We start from the raw sequence: 12,487 nt of genomic DNA on the forward strand, positions 1-12,487 counted from the left end.
CCGTGTGTGTCATTCAGACAAAGCGTATTCTTGTTCTATGCCTGCATGTGCATCTCCTTCGACTTAGTACATTGCGCATGGAAGTTGCGGACTAAAGTGTTAATTTTATTTGGAGACAAAGTAACTGGAAGAGTAAATTATAAAATGAGAGTTTTTTTAATGTAATGGCTCTACTCTAAGAGCTATGTACTAAATCAAGGAGAGTTAATGTTAAATTCTGTGTAAACAGCTAATAAGGCGTTTGAATATTACGAATGAGCGGGAAAACAGAACGCTTCCTCAGCGCTCTCGCAGCGTCTGGTTATGTGCTGCCATCTACGCGCGAAACCGCGACTTACGGCAGCGCCATCCGACGTATTCGCATTGACTATGCAAGTCAAAGATAAAATTTCACGACCATAAAGAGTTATTTTACGCTCAGTTGCATAAACTTCCATTGTTTGTTTAAATTTTATAACGTAAAACTATTATATTCTTCTGTTAACGTTTTAGTGTTTTGTTGAGCAGAACACTGGTCGAACTCAGTTTCCTCTGGAGAGGGGATGATGGCCTCCATTAGTAACAGGCTGTACCGTGTTGTTCAAGTGTACATGTACGTGGGTGTGGGAGCGGAGTGACGTGCAAGTTGTTCGCGTATCCCGATTTCTTCTGTTCAGCAAAAACTCGGGAAATACATGTCTGGTAGAAATGAAGGTAAGTAATGCAGTTCATACGAAATGGAGTTCGTCAAAATAAAATGGTTTTGTTAATATTCCTTTAAGCCGTTATGTTGCGGCGAACGTTTTGTGCTCTGTTCGGGAAAAAAGTAAAGAAAGGAAAGGTGATTATATCTGTTTCTACAGATGAAAACAGATTTAATATCAACGTGAGACAACCTCGTGGAGTAATTACTGTTCAAATTCAGAAGTGTTGACATAATGCGGCGATTTGCCGGTAGCATGTTTTGCTACTGACTAGTTACGCGCGTGTAGTCGTATTTTCTATTTGCAGTATTTTGTGAAAACATTGCTACCATTTACCATCTTAAGTATTATAGGAGCCAATCTACATTACTGTCAGTAGCGATAAGTATTAAAGCAAAAATTTCGTTTGTACACAACCAGTTAAGTTTTTAAGATATTCGTGTGTGTGGTGTAGTAGAGTTAATAAAAATAATATTCGAACATCAAGAACACAAATTCGTTTCATTTTGTGAATCACAATTATTTGGATAAAACGTCGTACACACAAGCTATGTATAATTCTCCTTGAAAATGTTAATTTGAAAAGAATAATGTTTGAGGAGCATCTTTCTCGTTTTGAAAATATTTTACTTTGAAAATGCAGTTATAATAGCTATATTGTAAAATTTCAATAACGAGTGGTCGCCTGCGCATTGTTCAGCATTTTCTTGTTTATAGTTGTTTGGAAGGGTAAACAAAAACATCGTTTTCTGTTTACTAACAGCAAGCTCCATCTGCAAAGACCGTGTTACAGCTCATCACAATCCATTGGTAGAATTTCCGTCGAAACATGAAATTCCTTGAAGCATCTCAGAGCTTACAGCAAGCGCTCCTAAACCGGTCACGACATAGCGGTTCTGCAGAGTTTTTGTACCAGAATTTCATATTTACAGTTAGTCGTAAATTCATCGTACAGTCAAGTACAATTTACTAAAGTCAAATCTATAGCATTTGAATAAGGTTTAACACTTCCAATTTTCGAGTGAAGTTACCATATTTTAATATACTAGCATGTTTAATGGCTTTCTTCATTTGGCGTTCAACGTACTAATCACGTTTTCTTTCATCGTTCTGTTTTCTGTACCCATAGTAGCTACGAGCACAGGTGTGAGCAGCTGACTTTCTCTACGGGAGGGAGTGGTAAAGGCGGAATCATGTCGACCTTGACACCCTGAAGGCTTTGATGCAGCTGCACAGAGCAGCAGAGTTGCTTGTAAAACTAGCCAACCCTAAGGATAAAAGTTCCGTACTGGTGTAGGATATTGCAATTTAGTGTACAAGTTGTTCTCTTACGAATAGGTGGTTCAAACTACATACTTTCGTTTTGTACATCTTAAGTGATAAGCGTATCATGGGAGAATATGATTATGCGAAGGACAGTGAGTTCACTGTTCCACTGTCACCTGTATAGCATACACTTAGGCCATTAACATCAATGCAGTACCATATTAACCAACTTACAATGTTAGTTTTTTTTTTTAATTAGGTGTGTTTCTTCTCGAAAGATGTTCCACATAAATCGAAATTGGAGAGGAAACTCAGAGATACGGCAGAAAAGATTCGCCAAAGTTACTAACATAGGTTGTACTAATAGCCTCGTGTTGTATTTTAACCCCAAACACGTTTTACTGGTATTGTGTTGCCTGTTAATTTGTCTAACGGGGAAAAGCATTTGTATTATTGTTTGTCGCACTGACGGAAAAGAAAATTTAAAAAATCTGCTGTTCTATTATACTGAGTTCGTAGTATCAATATGAAATTTGCTTGTGGGTTTATTTACGTTTGCTGCTTTCTTCTCAATATTACCAAGCAGTTATTGTCATTTTTGTGCAGTGGGAGTAGCATTGCTGCACACATTATCTTTTCAGTCGAAATTGTGGATAAGCTCCCTCCGAAATGGGCAAACTATGCGTAAACGAAAAAGCCCGCTAATTTCTGCGACGATAGATAAAACAGAAAAAATTACGAGAATGATAACACCTTTAGATATTTTGCAAGCAATGCTAGCCAGCATATTCAGCAGTGCGATTCAGACCTCTTCTGTCAATAGTGGCGAATAAAACAAGAGCGGAGTTTTTGTTGTTTATAAGAAAAACGTCATCCAGTCGCAAATTTCCAATTGTATATAAAAATTTCGTTTCCTTATTATGTAAATGTCAATTATTGTCATTATTCTGCAGATAAGCGTTTGATACGGAAACAGTTTCAGGTAATATGCAGGAAGTAAAGACTAAAATATAATTGGCTGACGCACACTAGTGGAATAAAGTAATTAAAAAAATTCTCGTGCGCATTGCACGTCAAAATTACAGGTTATTTGTACCAGCCACATTTGGCATGGAACTCCTTTTTAAACTGAAGATGAATAGTGTTATAGAATTCGACGTTGTTACTATAATGTTAGCCCATTTCCAGAAACACTCTAAATACGAAGCTCACAGAACTCCAGCACTGTATCGATATTTATATGTTAAATTAGAAACAGAAATTACTTGCATATACGATACTATCAGCGCCCTCGCTCAGTCAGTTTTTGACAAGATAGCAAACACCAAAAGAACGAAAGGTCAGTGATCTCACGGACAAATATGGCGAAAAAACCATGATTCCCATTTCTGATATCTATTCCATCGTGGTTGGAGGCAGAGAGCAAAATAGATACCATTTTTATTTAATATATTTTTAGTTACATTCCAAATAGTATTTTATTATCTTTATTGTAGTTCTGCTTGCTATTACATTTCCTAGACTTTCGCGCGTCCCGACCCAACTATATACTATTCAGAATGATGTTTTCTTCTACTACATTTGTGTGAATGTTGTCGTCTTCACTCTTGGAGTAGATTTCAGAACGTGTTATTTCGATGCGGTGACGTTTGCAGGAATCAGAGAATCGGGACAAATACGAGAATTACTGTTAGCGACAGTATCTCGACCCAAGACGGGTGAACAAACAAAGTGTGAGAAGGAAAGAAATGAACGCAACCATTTATTTGCGGGAGATTTCAATGATAGGAACACAATCCGAAGAATGCTTTGAGACATTTCTATAGAAAAGTTCAAGTGACTGATGTTAGGCTGTCCCCTCATTTCATGTTATAATTAGAGGTAGAGGAACCGGTAATTCGTGTAGCAACGCACAGTCATTATCGTCATTTTTTGTTTTCATTGATGTAAGTTTTGTTTTATTCCTTAAACAGAGCTGCAGGCAATATTACGAAGATGAAAGATATGGTAACTGTTAGAAGACTCAGTGGACAGAATTTATGTAGGAATAGCAGGAAGGAACGGAAACTACCCATTATCTTGGACTGATAATTACGTGGAACATTTGTTCTTTCTATGCTTGCTGCCATAGCCACTTCATAAGAACTCCAAACATTGTTCCAAGTGTTTGCGTCGTGGTGCGCCGCACTTAACCAGAATTTTCTGCAAAGCTTTCCACTCCTCTTCGCCGGCCGAAGTGGCCGAGCGGTTCTAGGCGCTACAGTCTGGAACCGCGCGACCGCTACGGTCGCAGGATCGAATCCTGCCTCGGGCATGGATGTGTGTGGTGTCCTTAGGTTTAGTTGGGTTTAAGTAGTCCTAAGTTCTAGGGGACTGATGACCTCAGAAGTTAAGTCCCATAGTGCTCCGAGCCATTTGAACCACTCCTATTCCCTAGTGATGATTTTATGAGCTTGCCCTACCGGATATTTTTCCTAGTTTTCTTTTATATGTTTAAATTATTTGAGAGGTCAAAAAAATTTTCAGTAATTATGTTATTAGATTGTACCGGGCTCTTTCTCTTTAGTATGAACACTATCTTGAATTTACTCACAGTAAAGAAAAAAATGCTACTCAATATACCAAGAGGAAATACTGTTGAAGTCCTAATATTTTCTTACGAACATCCAGCGACTGTATTTTGCTTAATTCGAAAGCGAACAATGTAACAGTGAATAAAATATGTTTGGTTTTCAAGCTCGAGCTTTCGACGGCTCTCTGCAAGTATCATCAGGAGTAAAAGTGTACAAAGCTCGAGAATTTTGTTAGAAATGAAGCGGCGTGAAAACTGAGAAGATTTTTTTATTCAGGCATGCTGCTGCGAAGGACTCGTAGAACTTTCAATAATTAACAGTGCTGCAGCCCGTAATCGACAAGTTGTTAATGTATATTGAGGACAATAGCATCCTTGTAGCGCACAGTCGATGTTACTTTCAGTTCTGCTGCACATTTTCCGTGTAGTATGAAGTACTGGATACTATTTGTCAAAAATTCCTCGGGCCAGTCTTGGATTAATAACGAGAGCATGGGAGCACACTCATGAGCCACCGCAAAAATACTTTGAAAGCTGGGTGGTATTAACAAAGCGTAGTAAGACGTGGAAGAATCTTTAAACTTAAACAGGATTCCTTTTGGAGGCTTCGCGTTAATGTGTAAAACAAGAAGAGATGGCAAAATAGTTTTAAACAATTGTGGAAGGTGTAGAAAAGTAATGAAATACGTCGTCGAATCGGTACGATTAATCATATGGGCAGAAAATAGTACATTCCTCTATTAAAATGGTACGTTAAAGCTGGGCAGTGAATGGAAAGAAAATGGTGATAGTAGTGAGACCAGAAAAGAAGGAACTGGAAGCTTTAGAATTGGGGATGCTCAGAAGGACATCTAACGTTTAATGAACAGTTAAATTAAGAAGTGAACAAGTAGTGGACAAAATAGATCAAGCAAGAAGCCTGTTGAGGAAGGAATGAGTGGGGGAAACTGTTCTGCGCCAATAGACGGAGCAGCCAGAGGGAAATGATCGTAGGGAGAATCAAGATTGAAATGTGTTGCACAGATTTTTGTCGATGCTCTGTGTCGTAGACAAAGAAGAGTTGGTGGTACTGAAACAGTCTAGAAAGAACGGAATCCAAAAATAGATTAGTTGTGACTATGAAAGTCGAGAGCTTCAGACGACTGCTGACTGGTAGGGCGTTGGGTTCGGATGTATATATGCTCAGGAGACACTATGGCCATTACAAATACCGGCTATTGCAGAATTTTGTAAATAAAAAATATCGAGTTAAGGAGAGAGTTCATTCGACGTATTTCGTTTACGAGTTGGCCAAAGAACGGAAAGAGCTTCTAAATAAGAGTCATCATTTACTGATGGGATTAAATAATAATAAAAGTAATTTAATTTAATGAAAGAAGTGTGTAATTATTTTACACTACAAAAACTACAGTTTCTGAGATGAAAAAAATAAAAGAAAAGAATCCGTGGTATTTAAGGAGTTGCCCAGAGAAAGTGCTTCGTCTTGCTTTCAATTATAACTTTGCTACCTGCCAAAGGCTTTAAATCGCTATGTAAGTGGTTAAAAATTTTGGTAGCGGCGTTATTCATCGCCCTCTGAACTAAGGTTAATTTGATCAAAAGCCAACGGAGATCATTTTTCTTAATAATTCTTCTTAACTTCAGGAAATTGCTGAAAGCCTGTTCTCTCTTGATTCTTGCTACTTTATTTTGGCCAACCAGTACCTGTTTACCAGGATGGTCTGTATGTTATTACTTTTTTCGACAATGGGACGTCACTGATTCTTTAAATATTGTTTTTCTACGTTTGAAACTCTCCAGAATTCTCTCATTTATGGAATATATTTTTAATTGTTGCTGAATGTCGTTATTGTTATTACACTGACAAAGAATGAAATTTGTTTTTATTCAAATGTATTTGCATGCTTATGACGTTTCTGTAAACATTCGATGTGGTACAGGAGAGACTAGCGTGGCGAGCTACACAAACTAATCTTCGAACTGAAGATTAGCCACTGTCACAAAGGCAGAAATGATGAATATAAATTATAATTTTGTACCGAAAGGTTTAGATTTTCAGGCTAAACAGCTCCCCCAAAAGTTGTTAACAACGTAGCGTGATTCTGAAGTTTTAATAATTTGTGTGGTGGGGAGTATCTCTGGCACGGTTACATTGATTATTTCTAGTAAGTTCTGTGATGAGCTACACTAGGTTTCATCACTCTTCACAAGATGCTGAAAATTGTCTTGTTACATACCAAATGGAATTCACACCATAAGTATGTAATCGATACGGCCATTTTGAACTTGGTTATAAAGCTCTGTGAAAAAAAGAACTTTTATTACAGCCTTAGTTTTCCGGATAGCCCTTCTATACGTACGTCCCCTGTACGTCTTCTTGACGTCTCGATTCTAGAAGCCTCCGTCGGTTGAGTCTTACACTTGGGATAAACTACGTATTGCGTCATCAAACTCCATCCTTGGCAGTCGAACAACAGTCATGCACGTGAGTGGCTGTAGCATTGCTATTGGACTTTGTTTTTAATGTGCTGAATTTTGAAAAAAAAACTAGTACGACATTGTTCATCTTGCTGGGTTCGGAAGCTCCTTTTGCCATTTTTTCGTGTTTCCGAATTAAGTTGCACTTTTAAAAAATCCATATGTATCAAAACAATTGTCTTCTATTTTCTATTCTTTACCTAAACCCGTTTCAACACTACGGTGTCATAACTTTTCCTATATCTCATTCTTGTGTATAAGAACGTGCTATGCCAGGTGAGAGTGAAGTGAAAACGGTGTAAAATACAGTGTGTAGACTTACAGCCAACAAAGAAACACGCCACGTATATACAGTACGACGGAAACAACAACGTGCTGTCGAACTAAAACGCATAAAAGCAAGCGATCCTGTACAGTACCTTCGTTAAAATTAATGCAGTTTCAGAAATAAAACGAGACGCTCCGAAGATGACACATAAGTGTCGATACATGTTTCAAGGAAGACTAGAAAATAGCGAAACATCGTGTTTAGCAGAAGTCTGGTTTTTAAAAAATCTAAATTTTGGTACGCCAGTGCCACTTTCAACTAAGGTCGTACGAAACATTTAAGCGTTCGTTATTTCTGCAGAACTTGCTCCCTCCACCGACCCTTCCTATCCCCAAGGATGCGCAGCATTCTTGCCCTTCTCTCCGGATTCTCCTTTAAAATTGGTCGAGAAAATCAGAACGCAATGTTCAGCAAGAATGCATTGAGTTAATAACTTCAGAATTTCTCATTTCATTTGTTTATTTCTTTATTTGCTCATGCGCCTCCTTAGCACTTAGTGAGACGAGAGTTCATGGCCCAAGGTGAAGCTGAGTAACCAGCCCAGTCGACTGTACCGCACAGAGCATTTTCGAGCCCTAATTTGTGATCAGATTCGTGTAAATGTATTGCAGAAATTAAACTCATGTCGTTGACGTTGAACAAAGCTTCAAAAGCTCGATGAATTTCCCGCCACATTCTGCTTCAGAGCTAGATGCTCTTTTTATTCATAATACACCGTAGATCCTTCGAACGCAGACTGTGCGCAGTAGTTAAGCAGAGGCCATGCCCGTCTACAAGAAGGGTAGCAGAACTGATCCACGAAACAACAGTCCAATATCTTTGACATCCAGTTGTTATAGAATCACATAATATAATCTGTTGAGCGCCCATAACACCATATCCATCATAATATATTCCGAAATCTCCCTAATGGGATGTAATGATCAGAGTGACCTCGTGCACTGCATCCAGCACGGATTCCTCAAACTTCACTCATACAAAACCCACTCGTGTCTTTGATCAAGGCAGTCTGTTAAGTGCAGTATTCGTTGCCTTCGGAAAGTCATTTGAGTCGATACGACACTAACCCCTATTAACGTAAGTTGCGTAGTGTTGGGGTATTATCAAATTGAATTCTTGTCTGGATTGAGGTTTTCTCGAAAGGGAGGACACAGGATGTAATTTTATAATGGAGAGTCATCGACAAGTGTAAAAAATAACTTCGGGCGTGCCCCAGGAAAGTATATTCGGACCCTTGCCCTTCACGTTATTGAATACATTGTTCTGCAAAACTTAGACGAGATATAAAGTAACTCAACATATTAACAAGTCGGTGGAAATGAATAAAAGTACGCGAGCATGTTGCTAGAGGTCTTCTAGTCGTGGACAGAAAACTGGACATCAGATGGTGTGAAGTCAGGGTGACTGTGGCGCGAAGTGGAACTGGCCAACGAGGCAGCTGAAGGAACGGGGAAGGACAGTTGTATGAATCAGCGAGCAGTTATTGTTCACTGTGGTGGTGTTCATTACAACACAGCTTGGAGACAACATTTGGATGCTTTCATAGGGAGAAGAATCATCGAGTAAATGGAAGAAGTGCGAAGTGTGATGAATTTAGCCCAGTAATTTAGTAATGTTGTGAACCACAACACTGCTAGCCGAAGGAGAGGGGGTGGTCGATCACGGTCAACTACAGCACCAGAAGACAGCTACATTGTACAAAAGGCAAGAAGGGACCCAACTCAAACAGCGTGTACAATTCCAACCACTTTCAACAGGACTGCAGAGCACGCAATATCACTCTCCACTGTGGCCAGACAACTGCGTTGGGGGGGGGGGGGGGGGAGGTGGTCTCTCTGGCCGGCGACGAGTACATTGTGTTCCGTTGACACCCACACCTTTTGTGATGGCGCGTAGACTAACTGGACTAACTAGGAGTGGGGTTGCCTGCTCTTGTCAGACGAGAGCAGATTCAGGCTTAGTGGTCGTAGATGTATCCTCATACGGCGAGATGTGTGACACATGATGCATCCAGGAACATTGTCGAATTGAACATTTTGCTGGTCCAGCTGTAATGCTTTTAAAAAGATACACTCACCAGCCAACGTTTTGTCACACTGTACTACTTCCCCCTTACTTCAGGGCTGCATTCGGCCCTGACTTCATTTTTATGGGTCACAGTGCACGACCGCATCCAACAGCGCAGGTAGAGCAGCTCTTGAAACGAGAGGATATTCGGCGAATGAACTGACCTGCCTGTTCCGCCGGCTCAAATCACATGATTGTATGATGATAGCGGAACAAACACTGGTAGCAGTTACTTCTGTAAAATCTGTAAAATATCTGGGAGTATTCGTACGGAGTAATTTGAAGTGGAATGATCATATAAGATTAATTGTTGGTAAAACGGGTGCCAGGTTGAGATTCATTGGGAGAGTCCTTACAAAATGTAGACCATCAACAAAGGAGATGGCTTACAAAACACTCGTTCGACATATACTTGAGTATTGCTCATCAGTGTGAGATCCGTACCAGGTCGGGTTGACAGAGGAGATAGAGAAGATCCAAAGAAGAGCGGTGCGTTTCGTCACAGGGCTATTTGGTAAGCGTGATAGCGTAACGGAGATGTTTAGCAAACTCAAGTGGCAGACTCTGCAAGAGAGGCGCTCTGCATCGCGGTGTAGCTTGCTGTCCAGGTTTCGAGAGGGTGCGCTTCTGGACGAGGTATAGAATATATTGCTTCCCCCTACTTATACCTCCCGAGGAGATCACGAATGTAAAATTAGAGAGATTAGAGCGCGCACGGAGGCTTTCAGACAGTCGTTCTTCCCGCGAACCATACGCGACTGGAACAGAAAAGGGAGGTAATGACAGTGGCACGTAAGGTGCCCTCCGCCACACACCGTTGGGTGGCTTGCGGAGTATAAATGTATATGTAGATTGGGGAGACGTTCAGATGCACCGACGTCCAGCCAGCAGCTGTAAACTGCGATGGTGGAAGAAACGGAACGCCCTATCACAAAAACTCCTTGCGACCAGATGGGAGCACGTTGCAGAGCGTTTTTTGCAGTCCGTGGTGATCACAAACCCCATGAAGAACCGTGTCCTAGCCGGCCGCTGTGGCCGAGCTGTTCTAGGCGCTTCAGTCCGGAACCGTGCTGCATCTACGGTCGCAGGTTCGAATCCTGCCTCGGGCATGGATATGTGTGTGTTGTCCTTAGGTTAGTTAGGTTTAAGTAGTTCTAAGTTCTAGGGGACTGATGACCTCAGATGTTAAGTCCCTTAGTGCTTGGAGCCATTTGAACCATTTTGAGGCCGGCCGGTGTGGCCGTGCGGTTCTAGGCGCTTCAGTCTGGAACCGCGTGACCGCTACGGTCGCAGGTTCGAATCCTGCCTCGGGAATGGATGTGTGTGATGTCCTTAGGTTATTTAGGTTTAAGTAGTTCTAAGTTCTTGGGGACTGATGACCACTGATGTTAAGTCCCATAGTGCTCAGAGTCATTTGAACCAACCATTTTGAACCGTGTCCTGCCTTTTGTCATGTCCCGAGGGCCATCATAAATCGCATGCACTTCAGTGTAATTATTGTTTTTAAATAAAAGTGTCATTTCTGCTTGTCTCGTTGCGTATGTATTTTAGTTACCTTCTGTACTGTACTGAAGCGTTTTGTTGCATGTAGGGTCCAAGTTTCATCGAGCTATTTTACTTAGCAGTGAAACATCACGCGAAAGTTGCTTTCGTCCCTACGTAGGTTTCGCAGATGATGCGATTATCTACAGGGTGTAAAAATTATATATACAAAATTTTAATGCGTTTAGAGGAGACAAAAAGAAACAGTTGCACCATTTCACGCCATGGAACCACGGAGGTTTTGACTCTAGTAATGGTCAGAGGCTTTGTTGAAACTGTCGACTGATAAATATTTTAGAGTTGTTGCTGAATGGATTTCTTTTTGTGTGCTGGGGGGGGGGGGGGGGGGGGGGGGGAGAGATGAACGTGTTAGACAATCATTAGCAAGCAGATGCTAGTTGTGCATAGACGTAAAGGGACGATAGTTTCAGCAACATCTCTAAAACAAACTAGCGGCGAGACGGTGCACCTGCCACATTTTAGTCAAGTAAGAAAGTGTTTCTTTTTATATTCGTTAAACACTCTAAAATTTTGTAGGCCTACAAGTAATTCTCCTGTGCGGTGCGCAATGAACTACTGCCTGAAAAAGTTGCACATAAATTCAGTCATATCTCGCTAAGATTTCGTTAAATAATGCAGAGATTGGCTACATGCTTTTAATGTAACATGTTGTACTTCACAAATCGAAAATACTTAATATCCTATGAGTCACAAGTAGAATCAAATCACCCTTATATCTGTGTCATAGTAAAGCAGGTGGAAGACTTAGTTTTATTGTTAGTATTCTAGGAAAAATGCAGAATATTGTGCAGGCGTTGATATGACTAACGGGGGATGATGGACGTACAACAAGAAAGGCAACACGGATTACCATACGTTTGTTTGATCCATGGGAGAACGTCACTGTGCTGTGGAAAACTTGAACGGGCGGACACTTAAATACAGGCGTCAACTACACCTCAAAAGCCTTTCGAGAAACAATATTACTACCTCCCACAAGTACCGGGAAGACGAGATTAGATTAATTAAAGCGCGCAGAGACATTTAAGAAATCATTGTTTGCCTACTCCGTACGCGAATGTAACGGGAGAAAAGAATAACACGTGGTATAGTGGGAAATACCACCAGCCACGCACTTCGCAGTGGTTTGCAGAATATGGATGTAAATGTGAGTGGTTGCTACGTACGCTAGAGATCTGACGGATGTGTGCAGCGAGGAGGGATAAATGGCGTGTAGGGTCCCAGAGCAGCGGCAGCTGGAGGGTCGCACTCGTCAGCTGGAGTGGGCCACTGGACCGAGCCGCGCACAAACAGTCTGCTCCAGCACGGGAGGGTGGGTCCGATGACGTGCCCTCTAGAGCCAGACCACTCGAGCGCGGGCTGCCGAGTACTGATGCAAATGCAGTCAGCTGTATCTGCATCGAGAGGAAGATGTCAGATACGTTAATCACCGATAAAGCGAACTGCCGGTATTGGACAGTGATGAGTGGTAGAGTGCTGAGCGATGACAGCTACTTGATATAGTATCGACATCACGTTTTTCCTCCGTTG

The 12,487-nt window shown here is 41.1% G+C and overlaps 1 protein-coding gene across 1 annotated transcript in view; it reads left to right on the forward strand.

The window, feature by feature from the left end:
- The first annotated feature begins 556 nt into the window (after positions 1-556).
- Positions 557-12,487, forward strand: part of LOC124589804 (FERM, ARHGEF and pleckstrin domain-containing protein 1) — a 747,858-nt gene continuing 735,927 nt past the window's right edge. Inside the window, exon 1 of the mRNA XM_047131595.1 lies at positions 557-693. The gene's annotated coding sequence lies outside the window, so the exon portion shown is untranslated. The remainder of the gene's footprint in view (positions 694-12,487) is intronic.

Source organism: Schistocerca americana, chromosome 2 (assembly GCF_021461395.2).
Source record: "Schistocerca americana isolate TAMUIC-IGC-003095 chromosome 2, iqSchAmer2.1, whole genome shotgun sequence".
Lineage (NCBI taxonomy): Eukaryota > Metazoa > Arthropoda > Insecta > Orthoptera > Acrididae > Schistocerca > Schistocerca americana.